We start from the raw sequence: 26,132 nt of genomic DNA on the forward strand, positions 1-26,132 counted from the left end.
GTAATCCCAGGCGGTCTCCCATCCAAGTGTAACAATCGGCCTTATCAGCCGAGTTACAAGACTAAAATGGGGTCAGATTTAACTGTGAGAGATGACTAGTGGTTAAAAGAATGAGACATAAAAGAAGATTGGTTTAAATAGATTTGGTTTATTTACAAGGTTCACATAAAAGACTTTAAAACAACACGATAAAACGAGGTAAACGCTGTTAAAAGAATACAGTTCATTTGTCCATACCCTAAAAACAGTCCAAGAATCCCAGTGTGTTGATAAGTCCAATGTGAGTGTCCACCGGTGTATATACAATCCACAGAAAGTGTAATCCAAAGTTTGCAGGTGGTGAATGGAAAGGTGAGCTCTAAAATTAGCAACTCCTCAATCCAACAGTTTGGTGACTGTCCTTTGTTTGTCATGCTGCTCTCTTATACAGTTGTACTTCCTGCTTCCTGTCATGTGTCTAGTCACATGGCAGGCCAACCATCCATTTTTTAAAGACACACACTCACTTAAAATGTTAAGAGTAATAAAATGGCCTAAAAAACATGTAAAACACTTAAAACTCTATAATACATTTAAATGATTGTAATAAATAGAGCGGTAAAACACGTCTTTCTAAAAGCCAGCATATTATATAAATAGTGAAGAAAAGGCAAAAGCTTACAGCACCTGGTATTCCCAGGCGGTCTCCCATCCAAGTACTAAGCAGGCCCGACGCTGCTTAGCTTCCGAGATCAGACGAGATCGGGCGCTCTCAGCGCGGTATGGCCGTAAGCGAGGGCTGCTCCAAAAAGTGGGCTATTTAAAGATCAGCCTCCGTAAAAGCCAGCATATTATATAAATAGTGAAGAAAAGGCAAAAGCTTACAGCACCTGGTATTCCCAGGCGGTCTCCCATCCAAGTACTAAGCAGGCCCGACGCTGCTTAGCTTCCGAGATCAGACGAGATCGGGCGCTCTCAGCGCGGTATGGCCGTAAGCGAGGGCTGCTCCAAAAAGTGGGCTATTTAAAGATCAGCCTCCGTAAAAGCCAGCATATTATATAAATAGTGAAGAAAAGGCAAAAGCTTACAGCACCTGGTATTCCCAGGCGGTCTCCCATCCAAGTGTAACAATCGGCCTTATCAGTCGAGTTACAAGACTAAAATGGGATCAGATTTAACTGTGAGAGATGACTAGTGGTTAAAAGAATGAGACATAAAAGAAGATTGGTTTAAATAGATTTGGTTTATTTACAAGGTTCACATAAAAGACTTTAAAACAACACGATAAAACGAGGTAAACGCTGTTAAAAGAATACAGTTCATTTGTCCATACCCTAAAAACAGTCCAAGAATCCCAGTGTGTTGATAAGTCCAATGTGAGTGTCCACCGGTGTATATACAATCCACAGAAAGTGTAATCCAAAGTTTGCAGGTGGTGAATGGAAAGGTGAGCTCTAAAATTAGCAACTCCTCAATCCAACAGTTTGGTGACTGTCCTTTGTTTGTCATGCTGCTCTCTTATACAGTTGTACTTCCTGCTTCCTGTCATGTGTCTAGTCACATGGCAGGCCAACCATCCATTTTTTATAGACACACACTCACTTAAAATGTTAAGAGTAATAAAATGGCCTAAAAAACATGTAAAACACTTAAAACTCTATAATACATTTAAATGATTGTAATAAATAGAGCGGTAAAACACGTCTTTCTAAAAGCCAGCATATTATATAAATAGTGAAGAAAAGGCAAAAGCTTACAGCACCTGGTATTCCCAGGCGGTCTCCCATCCAAGTACTAAGCAGGCCCGACGCTGCTTAGCTTCCGAGATCAGACGAGATAGGGCGCTCTCAGCGCGGTATGGCCGTAAGCGAGGGCTGCTCCAAAAAGTGGGCTATTTAAAGATCAGCCTCCGTAAAAGCCAGCATATTATATAAATAGTGAAGAAAAGGCAAAAGCTTACAGCACCTGGTAATCCCAGGCGGTCTCCCATCCAAGTGTAACAATCGGCCTTATCAGCCGAGTTACAAGACTAAAATGGGGTCAGATTTAACTGTGAGAGATGACTAGTGGTTAAAAGAATGAGACATAAAAGAAGATTGGTTTAAATAGATTTGGTTTATTTACAAGGTTCACATAAAAGACTTTAAAACAACACGATAAAACGAGGTAAACGCTGTTAAAAGAATACAGTTCATTTGTCCATACCCTAAAAACAGTCCAAGAATCCCAGTGTGTTGATAAGTCCAATGTGAGTGTCCACCGGTGTATATACAATCCACAGAAAGTGTAATCCAAAGTTTGCAGGTGGTGAATGGAAAGGTGAGCTCTAAAATTAGCAACTCCTCAATCCAACAGTTTGGTGACTGTCCTTTGTTTGTCATGCTGCTCTCTTATACAGTTGTACTTCCTGCTTCCTGTCATGTGTCTAGTCACATGGCAGGCCAACCATCCATTTTTTAAAGACACACACTCACTTAAAATGTTAAGAGTAATAAAATGGCCTAAAAAACATGTAAAACACTTAAAACTCTATAATACATTTAAATGATTGTAATAAATAGAGCGGTAAAACACGTCTTTCTAAAAGCCAGCATATTATATAAATAGTGAAGAAAAGGCAAAAGCTTACAGCACCTGGTATTCCCAGGCGGTCTCCCATCCAAGTACTAAGCAGGCCCGACGCTGCTTAGCTTCCGAGATCAGACGAGATCGGGCGCTCTCAGCGCGGTATGGCCGTAAGCGAGGGCTGCTCCAAAAAGTGGGCTATTTAAAGATCAGCCTCCGTAAAAGCCAGCATATTATATAAATAGTGAAGAAAAGGCAAAAGCTTACAGCACCTGGTAATCCCAGGCGGTCTCCCATCCAAGTGTAACAATCGGCCTTATCAGCCGAGTTACAAGACTAAAATGGGGTCAGATTTAACTGTGAGAGATGACTAGTGGTTAAAAGAATGAGACATAAAAGAAGATTGGTTTAAATAGATTTGGTTTATTTACAAGGTTCACATAAAAGACTTTAAAACAACACGATAAAACGAGGTAAACGCTGTTAAAAGAATACAGTTCATTTGTCCATACCCTAAAAACAGTCCAAGAATCCCAGTGTGTTGATAAGTCCAATGTGAGTGTCCACCGGTGTATATACAATCCACAGAAAGTGTAATCCAAAGTTTGCAGGTGGTGAATGGAAAGGTGAGCTCTAAAATTAGCAACTCCTCAATCCAACAGTTTGGTGACTGTCCTTTGTTTGTCATGCTGCTCTCTTATACAGTTGTACTTCCTGCTTCCTGTCATGTGTCTAGTCACATGGCAGGCCAACCATCCATTTTTTAAAGACACACACTCACTTAAAATGTTAAGAGTAATAAAATGGCCTAAAAAACATGTAAAACACTTAAAACTCTATAATACATTTAAATGATTGTAATAAATAGAGCGGTAAAACACGTCTTTCTAAAAGCCAGCATATTATATAAATAGTGAAGAAAAGGCAAAAGCTTACAGCACCTGGTATTCCCAGGCGGTCTCCCATCCAAGTACTAAGCAGGCCCGACGCTGCTTAGCTTCCGAGATCAGACGAGATCGGGCGCTCTCAGCGCGGTATGGCCGTAAGCGAGGGCTGCTCCAAAAAGTGGGCTATTTAAAGATCAGCCTCCGTAAAAGCCAGCATATTATATAAATAGTGAAGAAAAGGCAAAAGCTTACAGCACCTGGTATTCCCAGGCGGTCTCCCATCCAAGTACTAAGCAGGCCCGACGCTGCTTAGCTTCCGAGATCAGACGAGATCGGGCGCTCTCAGCAGGGTATGGCCGTAAGCGAGGGCTGCTCCAAAAAGTGGGCTATTTAAAGATCAGCCTCCGTAAAAGCCAGCATATTATATAAATAGTGAAGAAAAGGCAAAAGCTTACAGCACCTGGTAATCCCAGGCGGTCTCCCATCCAAGTGTAACAATTGGCCTTATCAGCCGAGTTACAAGACTAAAATGGGGTCAGATTTAACTGTGAGAGATGACTAGTGGTTAAAAGAATGAGACATAAAAGAAGATTGGTTTAAATAGATTTGGTTTATTTACAAGGTTCACATAAAAGACTTTAAAACAACACGATAAAACGAGGTAAACGCTGTTAAAAGAATACAGTTCATTTGTCCATACCCTAAAAACAGTCCAAGAATCCCAGTGTGTTGATAAGTCCAATGTGAGTGTCCACCGGTGTATATACAATCCACAGAAAGTGTAATCCAAAGTTTGCAGGTGGTGAATGGAAAGGTGAGCTCTAAAATTAGCAACTCCTCAATCCAACAGTTTGGTGACTGTCCTTTGTTTGTCATGCTGCTCTCTTATACAGTTGTACTTCCTGCTTCCTGTCATGTGTCTAGTCACATGGCAGGCCAACCATCCATTTTTTAAAGACACACACTCACTTAAAATGTTAAGAGTAATAAAATGGCCTAAAAAACATGTAAAACACTTAAAACTCTATAATACATTTAAATGATTGTAATAAATAGAGCGGTAAAACACGTCTTTCTAAAAGCCAGCATATTATATAAATAGTGAAGAAAAGGCAAAAGCTTACAGCACCTGGTATTCCCAGGCGGTCTCCCATCCAAGTACTAAGCAGGCCCGACGCTGCTTAGCTTCCGAGATCAGACGAGATCGGGCGCTCTCAGCGCGGTATGGCCGTAAGCGAGGGCTGCTCCAAAAAGTGGGCTATTTAAAGATCAGCCTCCGTAAAAGCCAGCATATTATATAAATAGTGAAGAAAAGGCAAAAGCTTACAGCACCTGGTATTCCCAGGCGGTCTCCCATCCAAGTACTAAGCAGGCCCGACGCTGCTTAGCTTCCGAGATCAGACGAGATCGGGCGCTCTCAGCGCGGTATGGCCGTAAGCGAGGGCTGCTCCAAAAAGTGGGCTATTTAAAGATCAGCCTCCGTAAAAGCCAGCATATTATATAAATAGTGAAGAAAAGGCAAAAGCTTACAGCACCTGGTATTCCCAGGCGGTCTCCCATCCAAGTGTAACAATCGGCCTTATCAGTCGAGTTACAAGACTAAAATGGGATCAGATTTAACTGTGAGAGATGACTAGTGGTTAAAAGAATGAGACATAAAAGAAGATTGGTTTAAATAGATTTGGTTTATTTACAAGGTTCACATAAAAGACTTTAAAACAACACGATAAAACGAGGTAAACGCTGTTAAAAGAATACAGTTCATTTGTCCATACCCTAAAAACAGTCCAAGAATCCCAGTGTGTTGATAAGTCCAATGTGAGTGTCCACCGGTGTATATACAATCCACAGAAAGTGTAATCCAAAGTTTGCAGGTGGTGAATGGAAAGGTGAGCTCTAAAATTAGCAACTCCTCAATCCAACAGTTTGGTGACTGTCCTTTGTTTGTCATGCTGCTCTCTTATACAGTTGTACTTCCTGCTTCCTGTCATGTGTCTAGTCACATGGCAGGCCAACCATCCATTTTTTAAAGACACACACTCACTTAAAATGTTAAGAGTAATAAAATGGCCTAAAAAACATGTAAAACACTTAAAACTCTATAATACATTTAAATGATTGTAATAAATAGAGCGGTAAAACACGTCTTTCTAAAAGCCAGCATATTATATAAATAGTGAAGAAAAGGCAAAAGCTTACAGCACCTGGTATTCCCAGGCGGTCTCCCATCCAAGTACTAAGCAGGCCCGACGCTGCTTAGCTTCCGAGATCAGACGAGATCGGGCGCTCTCAGCGCGGTATGGCCGTAAGCGAGGGCTGCTCCAAAAAGTGGGCTATTTAAAGATCAGCCTCCGTAAAAGCCAGCATATTATATAAATAGTGAAGAAAAGGCAAAAGCTTACAGCACCTGGTAATCCCAGGCGGTCTCCCATCCAAGTGTAACAATCGGCCTTATCAGCCGAGTTACAAGACTAAAATGGGGTCAGATTTAACTGTGAGAGATGACTAGTGGTTAAAAGAATGAGACATAAAAGAAGATTGGTTTAAATAGATTTGGTTTATTTACAAGGTTCACATAAAAGACTTTAAAACAACACGATAAAACGAGGTAAACGCTGTTAAAAGAATACAGTTCATTTGTCCATACCCTAAAAACAGTCCAAGAATCCCAGTGTGTTGATAAGTCCAATGTGAGTGTCCACCGGTGTATATACAATCCACAGAAAGTGTAATCCAAAGTTTGCAGGTGGTGAATGGAAAGGTGAGCTCTAAAATTAGCAACTCCTCAATCCAACAGTTTGGTGACTGTCCTTTGTTTGTCATGCTGCTCTCTTATACAGTTGTACTTCCTGCTTCCTGTCATGTGTCTAGTCACATGGCAGGCCAACCATCCATTTTTTAAAGACACACACTCACTTAAAATGTTAAGAGTAATAAAATGGCCTAAAAAACATGTAAAACACTTAAAACTCTATAATACATTTAAATGATTGTAATAAATAGAGCGGTAAAACACGTCTTTCTAAAAGCCAGCATATTATATAAATAGTGAAGAAAAGGCAAAAGCTTACAGCACCTGGTATTCCCAGGCGGTCTCCCATCCAAGTACTAAGCAGGCCCGACGCTGCTTAGCTTCCGAGATCAGACGAGATCGGGCGCTCTCAGCGCGGTATGGCCGTAAGCGAGGGCTGCTCCAAAAAGTGGGCTATTTAAAGATCAGCCTCCGTAAAGCCAGCATATTATATAAATAGTGAAGAAAAGGCAAAAGCTTACAGCACCTGGTATTCCCAGGCGGTCTCCCATCCAAGTACTAAGCAGGCCCGACGCTGCTTAGCTTCCGAGATCAGACGAGATCGGGCGCTCTCAGCGCGGTATGGCCGTAAGCGAGGGCTGCTCCAAAAAGTGGGCTATTTAAAGATCAGCCTCCGTGAAAGCCAGCATATTATATAAATAGTGAAGAAAAGGCAAAAGCTTACAGCACCTGGTAATCCCAGGCGGTCTCCCATCCAAGTGTAACAATCGGCCTTATCAGCCGAGTTACAAGACTAAAATGGGGTCAGATTTAACTGTGAGAGATGACTAGTGGTTAAAAGAATGAGACATAAAAGAAGATTGGTTTAAATAGATTTGGTTTATTTACAAGGTTCACATAAAAGACTTTAAAACAACACGATAAAACGAGGTAAACGCTGTTAAAAGAATACAGTTCATTTGTCCATACCCTAAAAACAGTCCAAGAATCCCAGTGTGTTGATAAGTCCAATGTGAGTGTCCACCGGTGTATATACAATCCACAGAAAGTGTAATCCAAAGTTTGCAGGTGGTGAATGGAAAGGTGAGCTCTAAAATTAGCAACTCCTCAATCCAACAGTTTGGTGACTGTCCTTTGTTTGTCATGCTGCTCTCTTATACAGTTGTACTTCCTGCTTCCTGTCATGTGTCTAGTCACATGGCAGGCCAACCATCCATTTTTTAAAGACGCACACTCACTTAAAATGTTAAGAGTAATAAAATGGCCTAAAAAACATGTAAAACACTTAAAACTCTATAATACATTTAAATGATTGTAATAAATAGAGCGGTAAAACACGTCTTTCTAAAAGCCAGCATATTATATAAATAGTGAAGAAAAGGCAAAAGCTTACAGCACCTGGTATTCCCAGGCGGTCTCCCATCCAAGTACTAAGCAGGCCCGACGCTGCTTAGCTTCCGAGATCAGACGAGATCGGGCGCTCTCAGCGCGGTATGGCCGTAAGCGAGGGCTGCTCCAAAAAGTGGGCTATTTAAAGATCAGCCTCCGTAAAAGCCAGCATATTATATAAATAGTGAAGAAAAGGCAAAAGCTTACAGCACCTGGTAATCCCAGGCGGTCTCCCATCCAAGTGTAACAATCGGCCTTATCAGCCGAGTTACAAGACTAAAATGGGGTCAGATTTAACTGTGAGAGATGACTAGTGGTTAAAAGAATGAGACATAAAAGAAGATTGGTTTAAATAGATTTGGTTTATTTACAAGGTTCACATAAAAGACTTTAAAACAACACGATAAAACGAGGTAAACGCTGTTAAAAGAATACAGTTCATTTGTCCATACCCTAAAAACAGTCCAAGAATCCCAGTGTGTTGATAAGTCCAATGTGAGTGTCCACCGGTGTATATACAATCCACAGAAAGTGTAATCCAAAGTTTGCAGGTGGTGAATGGAAAGGTGAGCTCTAAAATTAGCAACTCCTCAATCCAACAGTTTGGTGACTGTCCTTTGTTTGTCATGCTGCTCTCTTATACAGTTGTACTTCCTGCTTCCTGTCATGTGTCTAGTCACATGGCAGGCCAACCATCCATTTTTTAAAGACACACACTCACTTAAAATGTTAAGAGTAATAAAATGGCCTAAAAAACATGTAAAACTCTTAAAACTCTATAATACATTTAAATGATTGTAATAAATAGAGCGGTAAAACACGTCTTTCTAAAAGCCAGCATATTATATAAATAGTGAAGAAAAGGCAAAAGCTTACAGCACCTGGTATTCCCAGGCGGTCTCCCATCCAAGTACTAAGCAGGCCCGACGCTGCTTAGCTTCCGAGATCAGACGAGATCGGGCGCTCTCAGCGCGGTATGGCCGTAAGCGAGGGCTGCTCCAAAAAGTGGGCTATTTAAAGATCAGCCTCCGTAAAAGCCAGCATATTATATAAATAGTGAAGAAAAGGCAAAAGCTTACAGCACCTGGTATTCCCAGGCGGTCTCCCATCCAAGTACTAAGCAGGCCCGACGCTGCTTAGCTTCCGAGATCAGACGAGATCGGGCGCTCTCAGCAGGGTATGGCCGTAAGCGAGGGCTGCTCCAAAAAGTGGGCTATTTAAAGATCAGCCTCCGTAAAAGCCAGCATATTATATAAATAGTGAAGAAAAGGCAAAAGCTTACAGCACCTGGTAATCCCAGGCGGTCTCCCATCCAAGTGTAACAATTGGCCTTATCAGCCGAGTTACAAGACTAAAATGGGGTCAGATTTAACTGTGAGAGATGACTAGTGGTTAAAAGAATGAGACATAAAAGAAGATTGGTTTAAATAGATTTGGTTTATTTACAAGGTTCACATAAAAGACTTTAAAACAACACGATAAAACGAGGTAAACGCTGTTAAAAGAATACAGTTCATTTGTCCATACCCTAAAAACAGTCCAAGAATCCCAGTGTGTTGATAAGTCCAATGTGAGTGTCCACCGGTGTATATACAATCCACAGAAAGTGTAATCCAAAGTTTGCAGGTGGTGAATGGAAAGGTGAGCTCTAAAATTAGCAACTCCTCAATCCAACAGTTTGGTGACTGTCCTTTGTTTGTCATGCTGCTCTCTTATACAGTTGTACTTCCTGCTTCCTGTCATGTGTCTAGTCACATGGCAGGCCAACCATCCATTTTTTAAAGACACACACTCACTTAAAATGTTAAGAGTAATAAAATGGCCTAAAAAACATGTAAAACACTTAAAACTCTATAATACATTTAAATGATTGTAATAAATAGAGCGGTAAAACACGTCTTTCTAAAAGCCAGCATATTATATAAATAGTGAAGAAAAGGCAAAAGCTTACAGCACCTGGTATTCCCAGGCGGTCTCCCATCCAAGTACTAAGCAGGCCCGACGCTGCTTAGCTTCCGAGATCAGACGAGATCGGGCGCTCTCAGCGCGGTATGGCCGTAAGCGAGGGCTGCTCCAAAAAGTGGGCTATTTAAAGATCAGCCTCCGTAAAAGCCAGCATATTATATAAATAGTGAAGAAAAGGCAAAAGCTTACAGCACCTGGTATTCCCAGGCGGTCTCCCATCCAAGTACTAAGCAGGCCCGACGCTGCTTAGCTTCCGAGATCAGACGAGATCGGGCGCTCTCAGCGCGGTATGGCCGTAAGCGAGGGCTGCTCCAAAAAGTGGGCTATTTAAAGATCAGCCTCCGTAAAAGCCAGCATATTATATAAATAGTGAAGAAAAGGCAAAAGCTTACAGCACCTGGTATTCCCAGGCGGTCTCCCATCCAAGTGTAACAATCGGCCTTATCAGTCGAGTTACAAGACTAAAATGGGATCAGATTTAACTGTGAGAGATGACTAGTGGTTAAAAGAATGAGACATAAAAGAAGATTGGTTTAAATAGATTTGGTTTATTTACAAGGTTCACATAAAAGACTTTAAAACAACACGATAAAACGAGGTAAACGCTGTTAAAAGAATACAGTTCATTTGTCCATACCCTAAAAACAGTCCAAGAATCCCAGTGTGTTGATAAGTCCAATGTGAGTGTCCACCGGTGTATATACAATCCACAGAAAGTGTAATCCAAAGTTTGCAGGTGGTGAATGGAAAGGTGAGCTCTAAAATTAGCAACTCCTCAATCCAACAGTTTGGTGACTGTCCTTTGTTTGTCATGCTGCTCTCTTATACAGTTGTACTTCCTGCTTCCTGTCATGTGTCTAGTCACATGGCAGGCCAACCATCCATTTTTTAAAGACACACACTCACTTAAAATGTTAAGAGTAATAAAATGGCCTAAAAAACATGTAAAACACTTAAAACTCTATAATACATTTAAATGATTGTAATAAATAGAGCGGTAAAACACGTCTTTCTAAAAGCCAGCATATTATATAAATAGTGAAGAAAAGGCAAAAGCTTACAGCACCTGGTATTCCCAGGCGGTCTCCCATCCAAGTACTAAGCAGGCCCGACGCTGCTTAGCTTCCGAGATCAGACGAGATCGGGCGCTCTCAGCGCGGTATGGCCGTAAGCGAGGGCTGCTCCAAAAAGTGGGCTATTTAAAGATCAGCCTCCGTAAAAGCCAGCATATTATATAAATAGTGAAGAAAAGGCAAAAGCTTACAGCACCTGGTAATCCCAGGCGGTCTCCCATCCAAGTGTAACAATCGGCCTTATCAGCCGAGTTACAAGACTAAAATGGGGTCAGATTTAACTGTGAGAGATGACTAGTGGTTAAAAGAATGAGACATAAAAGAAGATTGGTTTAAATAGATTTGGTTTATTTACAAGGTTCACATAAAAGACTTTAAAACAACACGATAAAACGAGGTAAACGCTGTTAAAAGAATACAGTTCATTTGTCCATACCCTAAAAACAGTCCAAGAATCCCAGTGTGTTGATAAGTCCAATGTGAGTGTCCACCGGTGTATATACAATCCACAGAAAGTGTAATCCAAAGTTTGCAGGTGGTGAATGGAAAGGTGAGCTCTAAAATTAGCAACTCCTCAATCCAACAGTTTGGTGACTGTCCTTTGTTTGTCATGCTGCTCTCTTATACAGTTGTACTTCCTGCTTCCTGTCATGTGTCTAGTCACATGGCAGGCCAACCATCCATTTTTTAAAGACACACACTCACTTAAAATGTTAAGAGTAATAAAATGGCCTAAAAAACATGTAAAACACTTAAAACTCTATAATACATTTAAATGATTGTAATAAATAGAGCGGTAAAACACGTCTTTCTAAAAGCCAGCATATTATATAAATAGTGAAGAAAAGGCAAAAGCTTACAGCACCTGGTATTCCCAGGCGGTCTCCCATCCAAGTACTAAGCAGGCCCGACGCTGCTTAGCTTCCGAGATCAGACGAGATCGGGCGCTCTCAGCGCGGTATGGCCGTAAGCGAGGGCTGCTCCAAAAAGTGGGCTATTTAAAGATCAGCCTCCGTAAAGCCAGCATATTATATAAATAGTGAAGAAAAGGCAAAAGCTTACAGCACCTGGTATTCCCAGGCGGTCTCCCATCCAAGTACTAAGCAGGCCCGACGCTGCTTAGCTTCCGAGATCAGACGAGATCGGGCGCTCTCAGCGCGGTATGGCCGTAAGCGAGGGCTGCTCCAAAAAGTGGGCTATTTAAAGATCAGCCTCCGTGAAAGCCAGCATATTATATAAATAGTGAAGAAAAGGCAAAAGCTTACAGCACCTGGTAATCCCAGGCGGTCTCCCATCCAAGTGTAACAATCGGCCTTATCAGCCGAGTTACAAGACTAAAATGGGGTCAGATTTAACTGTGAGAGATGACTAGTGGTTAAAAGAATGAGACATAAAAGAAGATTGGTTTAAATAGATTTGGTTTATTTACAAGGTTCACATAAAAGACTTTAAAACAACACGATAAAACGAGGTAAACGCTGTTAAAAGAATACAGTTCATTTGTCCATACCCTAAAAACAGTCCAAGAATCCCAGTGTGTTGATAAGTCCAATGTGAGTGTCCACCGGTGTATATACAATCCACAGAAAGTGTAATCCAAAGTTTGCAGGTGGTGAATGGAAAGGTGAGCTCTAAAATTAGCAACTCCTCAATCCAACAGTTTGGTGACTGTCCTTTGTTTGTCATGCTGCTCTCTTATACAGTTGTACTTCCTGCTTCCTGTCATGTGTCTAGTCACATGGCAGGCCAACCATCCATTTTTTAAAGACGCACACTCACTTAAAATGTTAAGAGTAATAAAATGGCCTAAAAAACATGTAAAACACTTAAAACTCTATAATACATTTAAATGATTGTAATAAATAGAGCGGTAAAACACGTCTTTCTAAAAGCCAGCATATTATATAAATAGTGAAGAAAAGGCAAAAGCTTACAGCACCTGGTATTCCCAGGCGGTCTCCCATCCAAGTACTAAGCAGGCCCGACGCTGCTTAGCTTCCGAGATCAGACGAGATCGGGCGCTCTCAGCGCGGTATGGCCGTAAGCGAGGGCTGCTCCAAAAAGTGGGCTATTTAAAGATCAGCCTCCGTAAAAGCCAGCATATTATATAAATAGTGAAGAAAAGGCAAAAGCTTACAGCACCTGGTAATCCCAGGCGGTCTCCCATCCAAGTGTAACAATCGGCCTTATCAGCCGAGTTACAAGACTAAAATGGGGTCAGATTTAACTGTGAGAGATGACTAGTGGTTAAAAGAATGAGACATAAAAGAAGATTGGTTTAAATAGATTTGGTTTATTTACAAGGTTCACATAAAAGACTTTAAAACAACACGATAAAACGAGGTAAACGCTGTTAAAAGAATACAGTTCATTTGTCCATACCCTAAAAACAGTCCAAGAATCCCAGTGTGTTGATAAGTCCAATGTGAGTGTCCACCGGTGTATATACAATCCACAGAAAGTGTAATCCAAAGTTTGCAGGTGGTGAATGGAAAGGTGAGCTCTAAAATTAGCAACTCCTCAATCCAACAGTTTGGTGACTGTCCTTTGTTTGTCATGCTGCTCTCTTATACAGTTGTACTTCCTGCTTCCTGTCATGTGTCTAGTCACATGGCAGGCCAACCATCCATTTTTTAAAGACACACACTCACTTAAAATGTTAAGAGTAATAAAATGGCCTAAAAAACATGTAAAACACTTAAAACTCTATAATACATTTAAATGATTGTAATAAATAGAGCGGTAAAACACGTCTTTCTAAAAGCCAGCATATTATATAAATAGTGAAGAAAAGGCAAAAGCTTACAGCACCTGGTATTCCCAGGCGGTCTCCCATCCAAGTACTAAGCAGGCCCGACGCTGCTTAGCTTCCGAGATCAGACGAGATCGGGCGCTCTCAGCGCGGTATGGCCGTAAGCGAGGGCTGCTCCAAAAAGTGGGCTATTTAAAGATCAGCCTCCGTAAAAGCCAGCATATTATATAAATAGTGAAGAAAAGGCAAAAGCTTACAGCACCTGGTATTCCCAGGCGGTCTCCCATCCAAGTACTAAGCAGGCCCGACGCTGCTTAGCTTCCGAGATCAGACGAGATCGGGCGCTCTCAGCGCAGTATGGCCGTAAGTGAGGGCTGCTCCAAAAAGTGGGCTATTTAAAGATCAGCCTCCGTAAAAGCCAGCATATTATATAAATAGTGAAGAAAAGGCAAAAGCTTACAGCACCTGGTAATCCCAGGCGGTCTCCCATCCAAGTGTAACAATCGGCCTTATCAGCCGAGTTACAAGACTAAAATGGGGTCAGATTTAACTGTGAGAGATGACTAGTGGTTAAAAGAATGAGACATAAAAGAAGATTGGTTTAAATAGATTTGGTTTATTTACAAGGTTCACATAAAAGACTTTAAAACAACACGATAAAACGAGGTAAACGCTGTTAAAAGAATACAGTTCATTTGTCCATACCCTAAAAACAGTCCAAGAATCCCAGTGTGTTGATAAGTCCAATGTGAGTGTCCACCGGTGTATATACAATCCACAGAAAGTGTAATCCAAAGTTTGCAGGTGGTGAATGGAAAGGTGAGCTCTAAAATTAGCAACTCCTCAATCCAACAGTTTGGTGACTGTCCTTTGTTTGTCATGCTGCTCTCTTATACAGTTGTACTTCCTGCTTCCTGTCATGTGTCTAGTCACATGGCAGGCCAACCATCCATTTTTTAAAGACACACACTCACTTAAAATGTTAAGAGTAATAAAATGGCCTAAAAAACATGTAAAACACTTAAAACTCTATAATACATTTAAATGATTGTAATAAATAGAGCGGTAAAACACGTCTTTCTAAAAGCCAGCATATTATATAAATAGTGAAGAAAAGGCAAAAGCTTACAGCACCTGGTATTCCCAGGCGGTCTCCCATCCAAGTACTAAGCAGGCCCGACGCTGCTTAGCTTCCGAGATCAGACGAGATCGGGCGCTCTCAGCGCGGTATGGCCGTAAGCGAGGGCTGCTCCAAAAAGTGGGCTATTTAAAGATCAGCCTCCGTAAAAGCCAGCATATTATATAAATAGTGAAGAAAAGGCAAAAGCTTACAGCACCTGGTATTCCCAGGCGGTCTCCCATCCAAGTACTAAGCAGGCCCGACGCTGCTTAGCTTCCGAGATCAGACGAGATCGGGCGCTCTCAGCAGGGTATGGCCGTAAGCGAGGGCTGCTCCAAAAAGTGGGCTATTTAAAGATCAGCCTCCGTAAAAGCCAGCATATTATATAAATAGTGAAGAAAAGGCAAAAGCTTACAGCACCTGGTAATCCCAGGCGGTCTCCCATCCAAGTGTAACAATTGGCCTTATCAGCCGAGTTACAAGACTAAAATGGGGTCAGATTTAACTGTGAGAGATGACTAGTGGTTAAAAGAATGAGACATAAAAGAAGATTGGTTTAAATAGATTTGGTTTATTTACAAGGTTCACATAAAAGACTTTAAAACAACACGATAAAACGAGGTAAACGCTGTTAAAAGAATACAGTTCATTTGTCCATACCCTAAAAACAGTCCAAGAATCCCAGTGTGTTGATAAGTCCAATGTGAGTGTCCACCGGTGTATATACAATCCACAGAAAGTGTAATCCAAAGTTTGCAGGTGGTGAATGGAAAGGTGAGCTCTAAAATTAGCAACTCCTCAATCCAACAGTTTGGTGACTGTCCTTTGTTTGTCATGCTGCTCTCTTATACAGTTGTACTTCCTGCTTCCTGTCATGTGTCTAGTCACATGGCAGGCCAACCATCCATTTTTTAAAGACACACACTCACTTAAAATGTTAAGAGTAATAAAATGGCCTAAAAAACATGTAAAACACTTAAAACTCTATAATACATTTAAATGATTGTAATAAATAGAGCGGTAAAACACGTCTTTCTAAAAGCCAGCATATTATATAAATAGTGAAGAAAAGGCAAAAGCTTACAGCACCTGGTATTCCCAGGCGGTCTCCCATCCAAGTACTAAGCAGGCCCGACGCTGCTTAGCTTCCGAGATCAGACGAGATCGGGCGCTCTCAGCGCGGTATGGCCGTAAGCGAGGGCTGCTCCAAAAAGTGGGCTATTTAAAGATCAGCCTCCGTAAAAGCCAGCATATTATATAAATAGTGAAGAAAAGGCAAAAGCTTACAGCACCTGGTATTCCCAGGCGGTCTCCCATCCAAGTACTAAGCAGGCCCGACGCTGCTTAGCTTCCGAGATCAGACGAGATCGGGCGCTCTCAGCGCGGTATGGCCGTAAGCGAGGGCTGCTCCAAAAAGTGGGCTATTTAAAGATCAGCCTCCGTAAAAGCCAGCATATTATATAAATAGTGAAGAAAAGGCAAAAGCTTACAGCACCTGGTATTCCCAGGCGGTCTCCCATCCAAGTGTAACAATCGGCCTTATCAGTCGAGTTACAAGACTAAAATGGGATCAGATTTAACTGTGAGAGATGACTAGTGGTTAAAAGAATGAGACATAAAAGAAGATTGGTTTAAATAGATTTGGTTTATTTACAAGGTTCACATAAAAGACTTTAAAACAACACGATAAAACGAGGTAAACGCTGTTAAAAGAATACAGTTCATTTGTCCATACCCTAAAAACAGTCCAAGAATCCCAGTGTGTTGATAAGTCCAATGTGAGTGTCCACCGGTGTATATACAATCCACAGAAAGTGTAATCCAAAGTTTGCAGGTGGTGAATGGAAAGGTGAGCTCTAAAATTAGCAACTCCTCAATCCAACAGTTTGGTGACTGTCCTTTGTTTGTCATGCTGCTCTCTTATACAGTTGTACTTCCTGCTTCCTGTCATGTGTCTAGTCACATGGCAGGCCAACCATCCATTTTTTAAAGACACACACTCACTTAAAATGTTAAGAGTAATAAAATGGCCTAAAAAACATGTAAAACACTTAAAACTCTATAATACATTTAAATGATTGTAATAAATAGAGCGGTAAAACACGTCTTTCTAAAAGCCAGCATATTATATAAATAGTGAAGAAAAGGCAAAAGCTTACAGCACCTGGTATTCCCAGGCGGTCTCCCATCCAAGTACTAAGCAGGCCCGACGCTGCTTAGCTTCCGAGATCAGACGAGATCGGGCGCTCTCAGCGCGGTATGGCCGTAAGCGAGGGCTGCTCCAAAAAGTGGGCTATTTAAAGATCAGCCTCCGTAAAAGCCAGCATATTATATAAATAGTGAAGAAAAGGCAAAAGCTTACAGCACCTGGTAATCCCAGGCGGTCTCCCATCCAAGTGTAACAATCGGCCTTATCAGCCGAGTTACAAGACTAAAATGGGGTCAGATTTAACTGTGAGAGATGACTAGTGGTTAAAAGAATGAGACATAAAAGAAGATTGGTTTAAATAGATTTGGTTTATTTACAAGGTTCACATAAAAGACTTTAAAACAACACGATAAAACGAGGTAAACGCTGTTAAAAGAATACAGTTCATTTGTCCATACCCTAAAAACAGTCCAAGAATCCCAGTGTGTTGATAAGTCCAATGTGAGTGTCCACCGGTGTATATACAATCCACAGAAAGTGTAATCCAAAGTTTGCAGGTGGTGAATGGAAAGGTGAGCTCTAAAATTAGCAACTCCTCAATCCAACAGTTTGGTGACTGTCCTTTGTTTGTCATGCTGCTCTCTTATACAGTTGTACTTCCTGCTTCCTGTCATGTGTCTAGTCACATGGCAGGCCAACCATCCATTTTTTAAAGACACACACTCACTTAAAATGTTAAGAGTAATAAAATGGCCTAAAAAACATGTAAAACACTTAAAACTCTATAATACATTTAAATGATTGTAATAAATAGAGCGGTAAAACACGTCTTTCTAAAAGCCAGCATATTATATAAATAGTGAAGAAAAGGCAAAAGCTTACAGCACCTGGTATTCCCAGGCGGTCTCCCATCCAAGTACTAAGCAGGCCCGACGCTGCTTAGCTTCCGAGATCAGACGAGATCGGGCGCTCTCAGCGCGGTATGGCCGTAAGCGAGGGCTGCTCCAAAAAGTGGGCTATTTAAAGATCAGCCTCCGTAAAGCCAGCATATTATATAAATAGTGAAGAAAAGGCAAAAGCTTACAGCACCTGGTATTCCCAGGCGGTCTCCCATCCAAGTACTAAGCAGGCCCGACGCTGCTTAGCTTCCGAGATCAGACGAGATCGGGCGCTCTCAGCGCGGTATGGCCGTAAGCGAGGGCTGCTCCAAAAAGTGGGCTATTTAAAGATCAGCCTCCGTGAAAGCCAGCATATTATATAAATAGTGAAGAAAAGGCAAAAGCTTACAGCACCTGGTAATCCCAGGCGGTCTCCCATCCAAGTGTAACAATCGGCCTTATCAGCCGAGTTACAAGACTAAAATGGGGTCAGATTTAACTGTGAGAGATGACTAGTGGTTAAAAGAATGAGACATAAAAGAAGATTGGTTTAAATAGATTTGGTTTATTTACAAGGTTCACATAAAAGACTTTAAAACAACACGATAAAACGAGGTAAACGCTGTTAAAAGAATACAGTTCATTTGTCCATACCCTAAAAACAGTCCAAGAATCCCAGTGTGTTGATAAGTCCAATGTGAGTGTCCACCGGTGTATATACAATCCACAGAAAGTGTAATCCAAAGTTTGCAGGTGGTGAATGGAAAGGTGAGCTCTAAAATTAGCAACTCCTCAATCCAACAGTTTGGTGACTGTCCTTTGTTTGTCATGCTGCTCTCTTATACAGTTGTACTTCCTGCTTCCTGTCATGTGTCTAGTCACATGGCAGGCCAACCATCCATTTTTTAAAGACGCACACTCACTTAAAATGTTAAGAGTAATAAAATGGCCTAAAAAACATGTAAAACACTTAAAACTCTATAATACATTTAAATGATTGTAATAAATAGAGCGGTAAAACACGTCTTTCTAAAAGCCAGCATATTATATAAATAGTGAAGAAAAGGCAAAAGCTTACAGCACCTGGTATTCCCAGGCGGTCTCCCATCCAAGTACTAAGCAGGCCCGACGCTGCTTAGCTTCCGAGATCAGACGAGATCGGGCGCTCTCAGCGCGGTATGGCCGTAAGCGAGGGCTGCTCCAAAAAGTGGGCTATTTAAAGATCAGCCTCCGTAAAAGCCAGCATATTATATAAATAGTGAAGAAAAGGCAAAAGCTTACAGCACCTGGTAATCCCAGGCGGTCTCCCATCCAAGTGTAACAATCGGCCTTATCAGCCGAGTTACAAGACTAAAATGGGGTCAGATTTAACTGTGAGAGATGACTAGTGGTTAAAAGAATGAGACATAAAAGAAGATTGGTTTAAATAGATTTGGTTTATTTACAAGGTTCACATAAAAGACTTTAAAACAACACGATAAAACGAGGTAAACGCTGTTAAAAGAATACAGTTCATTTGTCCATACCCTAAAAACAGTCCAAGAATCCCAGTGTGTTGATAAGTCCAATGTGAGTGTCCACCGGTGTATATACAATCCACAGAAAGTGTAATCCAAAGTTTGCAGGTGGTGAATGGAAAGGTGAGCTCTAAAATTAGCAACTCCTCAATCCAACAGTTTGGTGACTGTCCTTTGTTTGTCATGCTGCTCTCTTATACAGTTGTACTTCCTGCTTCCTGTCATGTGTCTAGTCACATGGCAGGCCAACCATCCATTTTTTAAAGACACACACTCACTTAAAATGTTAAGAGTAATAAAATGGCCTAAAAAACATGTAAAACACTTAAAACTCTATAATACATTTAAATGATTGTAATAAATAGAGCGGTAAAACACGTCTTTCTAAAAGCCAGCATATTATATAAATAGTGAAGAAAAGGCAAAAGCTTACAGCACCTGGTATTCCCAGGCGGTCTCCCATCCAAGTACTAAGCAGGCCCGACGCTGCTTAGCTTCCGAGATCAGACGAGATCGGGCGCTCTCAGCGCGGTATGGCCGTAAGCGAGGGCTGCTCCAAAAAGTGGGCTATTTAAAGATCAGCCTCCGTAAAAGCCAGCATATTATATAAATAGTGAAGAAAAGGCAAAAGCTTACAGCACCTGGTATTCCCAGGCGGTCTCCCATCCAAGTACTAAGCAGGCCCGACGCTGCTTAGCTTCCGAGATCAGACGAGATCGGGCGCTCTCAGCGCAGTATGGCCGTAAGTGAGGGCTGCTCCAAAAAGTGGGCTATTTAAAGATCAGCCTCCGTAAAAGCCAGCATATTATATAAATAGTGAAGAAAAGGCAAAAGCTTACAGCACCTGGTAATCCCAGGCGGTCTCCCATCCAAGTGTAACAATCGGCCTTATCAGCCGAGTTACAAGACTAAAATGGGGTCAGATTTAACTGTGAGAGATGACTAGTGGTTAAAAGAATGAGACATAAAAGAAGATTGGTTTAAATAGATTTGGTTTATTTACAAGGTTCACATAAAAGACTTTAAAACAACACGATAAAACGAGGTAAACGCTGTTAAAAGAATACAGTTCATTTGTCCATACCCTAAAAACAGTCCAAGAATCCCAGTGTGTTGATAAGTCCAATGTGAGTGTCCACCGGTGTATATACAATCCACAGAAAGTGTAATCCAAAGTTTGCAGGTGGTGAATGGAAAGGTGAGCTCTAAAATTAGCAACTCCTCAATCCAACAGTTTGGTGACTGTCCTTTGTTTGTCATGCTGCTCTCTTATACAGTTGTACTTCCTGCTTCCTGTCATGTGTCTAGTCACATGGCAGGCCAACCATCCATTTTTTAAAGACACACACTCACTTAAAATGTTAAGAGTAATAAAATGGCCTAAAAAACATGTAAAACACTTAAAACTCTATAATACATTTAAATGATTGTAATAAATAGAGCGGTAAAACACGTCTTTCTAAAAGCCAGCATATTATATAAATAGTGAAGAAAAGGCAAAAGCTTACAGCACCTGGTATTCCCAGGCGGTCTCCCATCCAAGTACTAAGCAGGCCCGACGCTGCTTAGCTTCCGAGATCAGACGAGATCGGGCGCTCTCAGCGCGGTATGGCCGTAAGCGAGGGCTGCTCCTAAAAGTGGGCTATTTAAAGATCAGCCTCCGTAAAAGCCAGCATATTATATAAATAGTGAAGAAAAGGCAAAAGCTTACAGCACCTGGTATTCCCAGGCGGTCTCCCATCCAAGTACTAAGCAGGCCCGACGCTGCTTAGCTTCCGAGATCAGACGAGATCGGGCGCTCTCAGCGCGGTATGGCCGTAAGCGAGGGCTGCTCCAAAAAGTGGGCTATTTAAAGATCAGCCTCCGTAAAAGCCAGCATATTATATAAATAGTGAAGAAAAGGCAAAAGCTTACAGCACCTGGTATTCCCAGGCGGTCTCCCATCCAAGTGTAACAATCGGCCTTATCAGTCGAGTTACAAGACTAAAATGGGATCAGATTTAACTGTGAGAGATGACTAGTGGTTAAAAGAATGAGACATAAAAGAAGATTGGTTTAAATAGATTTGGTTTATTTACAAGGTTCACATAAAAGACTTTAAAACAACACGATAAAACGAGGTAAACGCTGTTAAAAGAATACAGTTCATTTGTCCATACCCTAAAAACAGTCCAAGAATCCCAGTGTGTTGATAAGTCCAATGTGAGTGTCCACCGGTGTATATACAATCCACAGAAAGTGTAATCCAAAGTTTGCAGGTGGTGAATGGAAAGGTGAGCTCTAAAATTAGCAACTCCTCAATCCAACAGTTTGGTGACTGTCCTTTGTTTGTCATGCTGCTCTCTTATACAGTTGTACTTCCTGCTTCCTGTCATGTGTCTAGTCACATGGCAGGCCAACCATCCATTTTTTAAAGACACACACTCACTTAAAATGTTAAGAGTAATAAAATGGCCTAAAAAACATGTAAAACACTTAAAACTCTATAATACATTTAAATGATTGTAATAAATAGAGCGGTAAAACACGTCTTTCTAAAAGCCAGCATATTATATAAATAGTGAAGAAAAGGCAAAAGCTTACAGCACCTGGTATTCCCAGGCGGTCTCCCATCCAAGTACTAAGCAGGCCCGACGCTGCTTAGCTTCCGAGATCAGACGAGATCGGGCGCTCTCAGCGCGGTATGGCCGTAAGCGAGGGCTGCTCCAAAAAGTGGGCTATTTAAAGATCAGCCTCCGTAAAAGCCAGCATATTATATAAATAGTGAAGAAAAGGCAAAAGCTTACAGCACCTGGTAATCCCAGGCGGTCTCCCATCCAAGTGTAACAATCGGCCTTATCAGCCGAGTTACAAGACTAAAATGGGGTCAGATTTAACTGTGAGAGATGACTAGTGGTTAAAAGAATGAGACATAAAAGAAGATTGGTTTAAATAGATTTGGTTTATTTACAAGGTTCACATAAAAGACTTTAAAACAACACGATAAAACGAGGTAAACGCTGTTAAAAGAATACAGTTCATTTGTCCATACCCTAAAAACAGTCCAAGAATCCCAGTGTGTTGATAAGTCCAATGTGAGTGTCCACCGGTGTATATACAATCCACAGAAAGTGTAATCCAAAGTTTGCAGGTGGTGAATGGAAAGGTGAGCTCTAAAATTAGCAACTCCTCAATCCAACAGTTTGGTGACTGTCCTTTGTTTGTCATGCTGCTCTCTTATACAGTTGTACTTCCTGCTTCCTGTCATGTGTCTAGTCACATGGCAGGCCAACCATCCATTTTTTAAAGACACACACTCACTTAAAATGTTAAGAGTAATAAAATGGCCTAAAAAACATGTAAAACACTTAAAACTCTATAATACATTTAAATGATTGTAATAAATAGAGCGGTAAAACACGTCTTTCTAAAAGCCAGCATATTATATAAATAGTGAAGAAAAGGCAAAAGCTTACAGCACCTGGTATTCCCAGGCGGTCTCCCATCCAAGTACTAAGCAGGCCCGACGCTGCTTAGCTTCCGAGATCAGACGAGATCGGGCGCTCTCAGCGCGGTATGGCCGTAAGCGAGGGCTGCTCCAAAAAGTGGGCTATTTAAAGATCAGCCTCCGTAAAAGCCAGCATATTATATAAATAGTGAAGAAAAGGCAAAAGCTTACAGCACCTGGTATTCCCAGGCGGTCTCCCATCCAAGTACTAAGCAGGCCCGACGCTGCTTAGCTTCCGAGATCAGACGAGATCGGGCGCTCTCAGCGCGGTATGGCCGTAAGCGAGGGCTGCTCCAAAAAGTGGGCTATTTAAAGATCAGCCTCCGTAAAAGCCAGCATATTATATAAATAGTGAAGAAAAGGCAAAAGCTTACAGCACCTGGTATTCCCAGGCGGTCTCCCATCCAAGTGTAACAATCGGCCTTATCAGCCGAGTTACAAGACTAAAATGGGATCAGATTTAACTGTGAGAGATGACTAGTGGTTAAAAGAATGAGACATAAAAGAAGATTGGTTTAAATAGATTTGGTTTATTTACAAGGTTCACATAAAAGACTTTAAAACAACACGATAAAACGAGGTAAACGCTGTTAAAAGAATACAGTTCATTTGTCCATACCCTAAAAACAGTCCAAGAATCCCAGTGTGTTGATAAGTCCAATGTGAGTGTCCACCGGTGTATATACAATCCACAGAAAGTGTAATCCAAAGTTTGCAGGTGGTGAATGGAAAGGTGAGCTCTAAAATTAGCAACTCCTCAATCCAACAGTTTGGTGACTGTCCTTTGTTTGTCATGCTGCTCTCTTATACAGTTGTACTTCCTGCTTCCTGTCATGTGTCTAGTCACATGGCAGGCCAACCATCCATTTTTTATAGACACACACTCACTTAAAATGTTAAGAGTAATAAAATGGCCTAAAAAACATGTAAAACACTTAAAACTCTATAATACATTTAAATGATTGTAATAAATAGAGCGGTAAAACACGTCTTTCTAAAAGCCAGCATATTATATAAATAGTGAAGAAAAGGCAAAAGCTTACAGCACCTGGTATTCCCAGGCGGTCTCCCATCCAAGTACTAAGCAGGCCCGACGCTGCTTAGCTTCCGAGATCAGACGAGATAGGGCGCTCTCAGCGCGGTATGGCCGTAAGCGAGGGCTGCTCCAAAAAGTGGGCTATTTAAAGATCAGCCTCCGTAAAAGCCAGCATATTATATAAATAGTGAAGAAAAGGCAAAAGCTTACAGCACCTGGTAATCCCAGGCGGTCTCCCATCCAAGTGTAACAATCGGCCTTATCAGCCGAGTTACAAGACTAAAATGGGGTCAGATTTAACTGTGAGAGATGACTAGTGGTTAAAAGAATGAGACATAAAAGAAGATTGGTTTAAATAGATTTGGTTTATTTACAAGGTTCACATAAAAGACTTTAAAACAACACGATAAAACGAGGTAAACGCTGTTAAAAGAATACAGTTCATTTGTCCATACCCTAAAAACAGTCCAAGAATCCCAGTGTGTTGATAAGTCCAATGTGAGTGTCCACCGGTGTATATACAATCCACAGAAAGTGTAATCCAAAGTTTGCAGGTGGTGAATGGAAAGGTGAGCTCTAAAATTAGCAACTCCTCAATCCAACAGTTTGGTGACTGTCCTTTGTTTGTCATGCTGCTCTCTTATACAGTTGTACTTCCTGCTTCCTGTCATGTGTCTAGTCACATGGCAGGCCAACCATCCATTTTTTAAAGACACACACTCACTTAAAATGTTAAGAGTAATAAAATGGCCTAAAAAACATGTAAAACACTTAAAACTCTATAATACATTTAAATGATTGTAATAAATAGAGCGGTAAAACACGTCTTTCTAAAAGCCAGCATATTATATAAATAGTGAAGAAAAGGCAAAAGCTTACAGCACCTGGTATTCCCAGGCGGTCTCCCATCCAAGTACTAAGCAGGCCCGACGCTGCTTAGCTTCCGAGATCAGACGAGATCGGGCGCTCTCAGCGCGGTATGGCCGTAAGCGAGGGCTGCTCCAAAAAGTGGGCTATTTAAAGATCAGCCTCCGTAAAAGCCAGCATATTATATAAATAGTGAAGAAAAGGCAAAAGCTTACAGCACCTGGTATTCCCAGGCGGTCTCCCATCCAAGTACTAAGCAGGCCCGACGCTGCTTAGCTTCCGAGATCAGACGAGATCGGGCGCTCTCAGCGCGGTATGGCCGTAAGCGAGGGCTGCTCCAAAAAGTGGGCTATTTAAAGATCAGCCTCCGTAAAAGCCAGCATATTATATAAATAGTGAAGAAAAGGCAAAAGCTTACAGCACCTGGTATTCCCAGGCGGTCTCCCATCCAAGTGTAACAATCGGCCTTATCAGTCGAGTTACAAGACTAAAATGGGATCAGATTTAACTGTGAGAGATGACTAGTGGTTAAAAGAATGAGACATAAAAGAAGATTGGTTTAAATAGATTTGGTTTATTTACAAGGTTCACATAAAAGACTTTAAAACAACACGATAAAACGAGGTAAACGCTGTTAAAAGAATACAGTTCATTTGTCCATACCCTAAAAACAGTCCAAGAATCCCAGTGTGTTGATAAGTCCAATGTGAGTGTCCACCGGTGTATATACAATCCACAGAAAGTGTAATCCAAAGTTTGCAGGTGGTGAATGGAAAGGTGAGCTCTAAAATTAGCAACTCCTCAATCCAACAGTTTGGTGACTGTCCTTTGTTTGTCATGCTGCTCTCTTATACAGTTGTACTTCCTGCTTCCTGTCATGTGTCTAGTCACATGGCAGGCCAACCATCCATTTTTTAAAGACACACACTCACTTAAAATGTTAAGAGTAATAAAATGGCCTAAAAAACATGTAAAACACTTAAAACTCTATAATACATTTAAATGATTGTAATAAATAGAGCGGTAAAACACGTCTTTCTAAAAGCCAGCATATTATATAAATAGTGAAGAAAAGGCAAAAGCTTACAGCACCTGGTATTCCCAGGCGGTCTCCCATCCAAGTACTAAGCAGGCCCGACGCTGCTTAGCTTCCGAGATCAGACGAGATCGGGCGCTCTCAGCGCGGTATGGCCGTAAGCGAGGGCTGCTCCAAAAAGTGGGCTATTTAAAGATCAGCCTCCGTAAAAGCCAGCATATTATATAAATAGTGAAGAAAAGGCAAAAGCTTACAGCACCTGGTAATCCCAGGCGGTCTCCCATCCAAGTGTAACAATCGGCCTTATCAGCCGAGTTACAAGACTAAAATGGGGTCAGATTTAACTGTGAGAGATGACTAGTGGTTAAAAGAATGAGACATAAAAGAAGATTGGTTTAAATAGATTTGGTTTATTTACAAGGTTCACATAAAAGACTTTAAAACAACACGATAAAACGAGGTAAACGCTGTTAAAAGAATACAGTTCATTTGTCCATACCCTAAAAACAGTCCAAGAATCCCAGTGTGTTGATAAGTCCAATGTGAGTGTCCACCGGTGTATATACAATCCACAGAAAGTGTAATCCAAAGTTTGCAGGTGGTGAATGGAAAGGTGAGCTCTAAAATTAGCAACTCCTCAATCCAACAGTTTGGTGACTGTCCTTTGTTTGTCATGCTGC

General features: G+C 41.3%; 41 non-coding genes across 41 annotated transcripts; all 41 read right to left on the reverse strand.

The window, feature by feature from the left end:
• Positions 1-654: 654 nt before the first annotated feature.
• On the reverse strand, positions 655-773 carry LOC141302530 (5S ribosomal RNA). Its single transcript, XR_012342516.1, has one exon. It is a non-coding gene; the product is annotated as a 5S ribosomal RNA (ribosomal RNA).
• An 84-nt stretch (positions 774-857) lies between these two features.
• LOC141302531 (5S ribosomal RNA) lies at positions 858-976 on the reverse strand. The gene has a single exon (XR_012342517.1). It is a non-coding gene; the product is annotated as a 5S ribosomal RNA (ribosomal RNA).
• A 753-nt stretch (positions 977-1,729) lies between these two features.
• LOC141303564 (5S ribosomal RNA) lies at positions 1,730-1,848 on the reverse strand. The gene has a single exon (XR_012343544.1). It is a non-coding gene; the product is annotated as a 5S ribosomal RNA (ribosomal RNA).
• A 753-nt stretch (positions 1,849-2,601) lies between these two features.
• On the reverse strand, positions 2,602-2,720 carry LOC141302532 (5S ribosomal RNA). The gene has a single exon (XR_012342518.1). It is a non-coding gene; the product is annotated as a 5S ribosomal RNA (ribosomal RNA).
• Positions 2,721-3,473: 753 nt separating this feature from the next.
• Positions 3,474-3,592, reverse strand: LOC141302533 (5S ribosomal RNA). Its single transcript, XR_012342519.1, has one exon. It is a non-coding gene; the product is annotated as a 5S ribosomal RNA (ribosomal RNA).
• Positions 3,593-3,676: 84 nt separating this feature from the next.
• LOC141303394 (5S ribosomal RNA) lies at positions 3,677-3,795 on the reverse strand. The gene has a single exon (XR_012343374.1). It is a non-coding gene; the product is annotated as a 5S ribosomal RNA (ribosomal RNA).
• Positions 3,796-4,548: 753 nt separating this feature from the next.
• On the reverse strand, positions 4,549-4,667 carry LOC141302534 (5S ribosomal RNA). The gene has a single exon (XR_012342521.1). It is a non-coding gene; the product is annotated as a 5S ribosomal RNA (ribosomal RNA).
• Positions 4,668-4,751: 84 nt separating this feature from the next.
• Positions 4,752-4,870, reverse strand: LOC141302536 (5S ribosomal RNA). The gene has a single exon (XR_012342523.1). It is a non-coding gene; the product is annotated as a 5S ribosomal RNA (ribosomal RNA).
• A 753-nt stretch (positions 4,871-5,623) lies between these two features.
• On the reverse strand, positions 5,624-5,742 carry LOC141302537 (5S ribosomal RNA). Its single transcript, XR_012342524.1, has one exon. It is a non-coding gene; the product is annotated as a 5S ribosomal RNA (ribosomal RNA).
• A 753-nt stretch (positions 5,743-6,495) lies between these two features.
• LOC141302538 (5S ribosomal RNA) lies at positions 6,496-6,614 on the reverse strand. The gene has a single exon (XR_012342525.1). It is a non-coding gene; the product is annotated as a 5S ribosomal RNA (ribosomal RNA).
• Positions 6,615-6,697: 83 nt separating this feature from the next.
• On the reverse strand, positions 6,698-6,816 carry LOC141302540 (5S ribosomal RNA). Its single transcript, XR_012342526.1, has one exon. It is a non-coding gene; the product is annotated as a 5S ribosomal RNA (ribosomal RNA).
• A 753-nt stretch (positions 6,817-7,569) lies between these two features.
• On the reverse strand, positions 7,570-7,688 carry LOC141302541 (5S ribosomal RNA). The gene has a single exon (XR_012342527.1). It is a non-coding gene; the product is annotated as a 5S ribosomal RNA (ribosomal RNA).
• A 753-nt stretch (positions 7,689-8,441) lies between these two features.
• LOC141302542 (5S ribosomal RNA) lies at positions 8,442-8,560 on the reverse strand. Its single transcript, XR_012342528.1, has one exon. It is a non-coding gene; the product is annotated as a 5S ribosomal RNA (ribosomal RNA).
• Positions 8,561-8,644: 84 nt separating this feature from the next.
• Positions 8,645-8,763, reverse strand: LOC141303395 (5S ribosomal RNA). Its single transcript, XR_012343375.1, has one exon. It is a non-coding gene; the product is annotated as a 5S ribosomal RNA (ribosomal RNA).
• Positions 8,764-9,516: 753 nt separating this feature from the next.
• Positions 9,517-9,635, reverse strand: LOC141302543 (5S ribosomal RNA). The gene has a single exon (XR_012342529.1). It is a non-coding gene; the product is annotated as a 5S ribosomal RNA (ribosomal RNA).
• Positions 9,636-9,719: 84 nt separating this feature from the next.
• LOC141302544 (5S ribosomal RNA) lies at positions 9,720-9,838 on the reverse strand. The gene has a single exon (XR_012342530.1). It is a non-coding gene; the product is annotated as a 5S ribosomal RNA (ribosomal RNA).
• A 753-nt stretch (positions 9,839-10,591) lies between these two features.
• On the reverse strand, positions 10,592-10,710 carry LOC141302545 (5S ribosomal RNA). The gene has a single exon (XR_012342532.1). It is a non-coding gene; the product is annotated as a 5S ribosomal RNA (ribosomal RNA).
• A 753-nt stretch (positions 10,711-11,463) lies between these two features.
• Positions 11,464-11,582, reverse strand: LOC141302546 (5S ribosomal RNA). The gene has a single exon (XR_012342533.1). It is a non-coding gene; the product is annotated as a 5S ribosomal RNA (ribosomal RNA).
• Positions 11,583-11,665: 83 nt separating this feature from the next.
• LOC141302548 (5S ribosomal RNA) lies at positions 11,666-11,784 on the reverse strand. The gene has a single exon (XR_012342535.1). It is a non-coding gene; the product is annotated as a 5S ribosomal RNA (ribosomal RNA).
• Positions 11,785-12,537: 753 nt separating this feature from the next.
• LOC141302549 (5S ribosomal RNA) lies at positions 12,538-12,656 on the reverse strand. The gene has a single exon (XR_012342536.1). It is a non-coding gene; the product is annotated as a 5S ribosomal RNA (ribosomal RNA).
• A 753-nt stretch (positions 12,657-13,409) lies between these two features.
• Positions 13,410-13,528, reverse strand: LOC141302551 (5S ribosomal RNA). The gene has a single exon (XR_012342537.1). It is a non-coding gene; the product is annotated as a 5S ribosomal RNA (ribosomal RNA).
• Positions 13,529-13,612: 84 nt separating this feature from the next.
• LOC141303522 (5S ribosomal RNA) lies at positions 13,613-13,731 on the reverse strand. The gene has a single exon (XR_012343503.1). It is a non-coding gene; the product is annotated as a 5S ribosomal RNA (ribosomal RNA).
• Positions 13,732-14,484: 753 nt separating this feature from the next.
• On the reverse strand, positions 14,485-14,603 carry LOC141302552 (5S ribosomal RNA). Its single transcript, XR_012342538.1, has one exon. It is a non-coding gene; the product is annotated as a 5S ribosomal RNA (ribosomal RNA).
• Positions 14,604-14,687: 84 nt separating this feature from the next.
• Positions 14,688-14,806, reverse strand: LOC141303397 (5S ribosomal RNA). The gene has a single exon (XR_012343377.1). It is a non-coding gene; the product is annotated as a 5S ribosomal RNA (ribosomal RNA).
• Positions 14,807-15,559: 753 nt separating this feature from the next.
• Positions 15,560-15,678, reverse strand: LOC141302553 (5S ribosomal RNA). Its single transcript, XR_012342539.1, has one exon. It is a non-coding gene; the product is annotated as a 5S ribosomal RNA (ribosomal RNA).
• An 84-nt stretch (positions 15,679-15,762) lies between these two features.
• Positions 15,763-15,881, reverse strand: LOC141302554 (5S ribosomal RNA). Its single transcript, XR_012342540.1, has one exon. It is a non-coding gene; the product is annotated as a 5S ribosomal RNA (ribosomal RNA).
• A 753-nt stretch (positions 15,882-16,634) lies between these two features.
• LOC141302555 (5S ribosomal RNA) lies at positions 16,635-16,753 on the reverse strand. The gene has a single exon (XR_012342541.1). It is a non-coding gene; the product is annotated as a 5S ribosomal RNA (ribosomal RNA).
• Positions 16,754-17,506: 753 nt separating this feature from the next.
• Positions 17,507-17,625, reverse strand: LOC141302556 (5S ribosomal RNA). Its single transcript, XR_012342543.1, has one exon. It is a non-coding gene; the product is annotated as a 5S ribosomal RNA (ribosomal RNA).
• Positions 17,626-17,708: 83 nt separating this feature from the next.
• Positions 17,709-17,827, reverse strand: LOC141302557 (5S ribosomal RNA). The gene has a single exon (XR_012342544.1). It is a non-coding gene; the product is annotated as a 5S ribosomal RNA (ribosomal RNA).
• A 753-nt stretch (positions 17,828-18,580) lies between these two features.
• On the reverse strand, positions 18,581-18,699 carry LOC141302558 (5S ribosomal RNA). The gene has a single exon (XR_012342545.1). It is a non-coding gene; the product is annotated as a 5S ribosomal RNA (ribosomal RNA).
• A 753-nt stretch (positions 18,700-19,452) lies between these two features.
• LOC141302560 (5S ribosomal RNA) lies at positions 19,453-19,571 on the reverse strand. The gene has a single exon (XR_012342547.1). It is a non-coding gene; the product is annotated as a 5S ribosomal RNA (ribosomal RNA).
• Positions 19,572-19,655: 84 nt separating this feature from the next.
• On the reverse strand, positions 19,656-19,774 carry LOC141303523 (5S ribosomal RNA). Its single transcript, XR_012343504.1, has one exon. It is a non-coding gene; the product is annotated as a 5S ribosomal RNA (ribosomal RNA).
• Positions 19,775-20,527: 753 nt separating this feature from the next.
• LOC141302562 (5S ribosomal RNA) lies at positions 20,528-20,646 on the reverse strand. Its single transcript, XR_012342548.1, has one exon. It is a non-coding gene; the product is annotated as a 5S ribosomal RNA (ribosomal RNA).
• Positions 20,647-20,730: 84 nt separating this feature from the next.
• Positions 20,731-20,849, reverse strand: LOC141302563 (5S ribosomal RNA). Its single transcript, XR_012342549.1, has one exon. It is a non-coding gene; the product is annotated as a 5S ribosomal RNA (ribosomal RNA).
• Positions 20,850-21,602: 753 nt separating this feature from the next.
• Positions 21,603-21,721, reverse strand: LOC141302564 (5S ribosomal RNA). The gene has a single exon (XR_012342550.1). It is a non-coding gene; the product is annotated as a 5S ribosomal RNA (ribosomal RNA).
• Positions 21,722-22,474: 753 nt separating this feature from the next.
• Positions 22,475-22,593, reverse strand: LOC141302565 (5S ribosomal RNA). The gene has a single exon (XR_012342551.1). It is a non-coding gene; the product is annotated as a 5S ribosomal RNA (ribosomal RNA).
• An 84-nt stretch (positions 22,594-22,677) lies between these two features.
• LOC141302566 (5S ribosomal RNA) lies at positions 22,678-22,796 on the reverse strand. Its single transcript, XR_012342552.1, has one exon. It is a non-coding gene; the product is annotated as a 5S ribosomal RNA (ribosomal RNA).
• Positions 22,797-23,549: 753 nt separating this feature from the next.
• On the reverse strand, positions 23,550-23,668 carry LOC141303565 (5S ribosomal RNA). Its single transcript, XR_012343545.1, has one exon. It is a non-coding gene; the product is annotated as a 5S ribosomal RNA (ribosomal RNA).
• A 753-nt stretch (positions 23,669-24,421) lies between these two features.
• LOC141302567 (5S ribosomal RNA) lies at positions 24,422-24,540 on the reverse strand. The gene has a single exon (XR_012342554.1). It is a non-coding gene; the product is annotated as a 5S ribosomal RNA (ribosomal RNA).
• Positions 24,541-24,624: 84 nt separating this feature from the next.
• LOC141302568 (5S ribosomal RNA) lies at positions 24,625-24,743 on the reverse strand. The gene has a single exon (XR_012342555.1). It is a non-coding gene; the product is annotated as a 5S ribosomal RNA (ribosomal RNA).
• A 753-nt stretch (positions 24,744-25,496) lies between these two features.
• On the reverse strand, positions 25,497-25,615 carry LOC141302569 (5S ribosomal RNA). The gene has a single exon (XR_012342556.1). It is a non-coding gene; the product is annotated as a 5S ribosomal RNA (ribosomal RNA).
• Between the last annotated feature and the right edge of the window lie 517 nt (positions 25,616-26,132).

This window comes from Garra rufa, unplaced genomic scaffold (genome assembly GCF_049309525.1).
Source record: "Garra rufa unplaced genomic scaffold, GarRuf1.0 hap1_unplaced_001, whole genome shotgun sequence".
NCBI classification, from domain to species: Eukaryota; Metazoa; Chordata; class Actinopteri; order Cypriniformes; family Cyprinidae; genus Garra; species Garra rufa.